Source organism: Acanthisitta chloris, unplaced genomic scaffold, assembly GCF_000695815.1.
Source record: "Acanthisitta chloris isolate BGI_N310 unplaced genomic scaffold, ASM69581v1 scaffold14386, whole genome shotgun sequence".
Classification (NCBI taxonomy): Eukaryota; Metazoa; Chordata; class Aves; order Passeriformes; family Acanthisittidae; genus Acanthisitta; species Acanthisitta chloris.
The window spans coordinates 3,472-4,225 of NW_008677717.1; positions in this window are offsets into that span (position 1 = coordinate 3,472).

Here is a 754-nt window from a genome sequence, read left to right on the forward strand (position 1 = left end):
TCTGTCTCAGCCCCACCAAGCCCATGAACAACCATTTCTAGCTCATTCCAGAGGCTCTGGCACGCTCCAGACTCTCATGGCACAGCAGTGCCTCCCCCTTTGGGCTTCTCGCACTTTTCCTCCACTGATCCTCTTCCAACACCCTCCAGGCAAAAAATAACCCATTAAAAAAACCCAAACCAGGCCTGATTGGAGCTTTCCCCATTCCTCATCCCGCCCAGGCTCAGCCCTCGGCAAACGTCTCGGCCCCCCGGGCACGGCTGAGCACAGACAGAGCCAATACCACCCAGGATCAGGCAGGCCCACACCGGGCCCCGGCACGCACCGGGTGACGCAGCCTGCGCGCTCTCCCCGCGCCCCACAGCTGCCCAGGGAGGCCAACACCCGCACCAGCTCCCAGCCTGGCACACAGGTGTCAGCCCCCAGCCTGGCACCCAGGTGTCCCCTGCCACCACACGGCTGACGGTCACCCTCAAAGTCCTTCCTGCGCCGGGGCTGTCCCCCGCGCACGGGCTGGTCCCTTCCTGTGAGAAAGCCAAAATATTTCCCTTTTGGATGGTTAAACCACTTCTAACAGCATCCTACATCTCCCTGTGACGGCTGTGCTCCCTTCCCTGCTCCCTGCAGCTGGGAAAACGCCCTCTCACCCCAGCCCCACTCTCCCCACTCCATTCCTCTGTGCTTTGCACCCACGCTGCTCCTCTCTTTTCCTAGGAATGCAGGTATTCCAGCACATTTCGAACACACGGGGCCA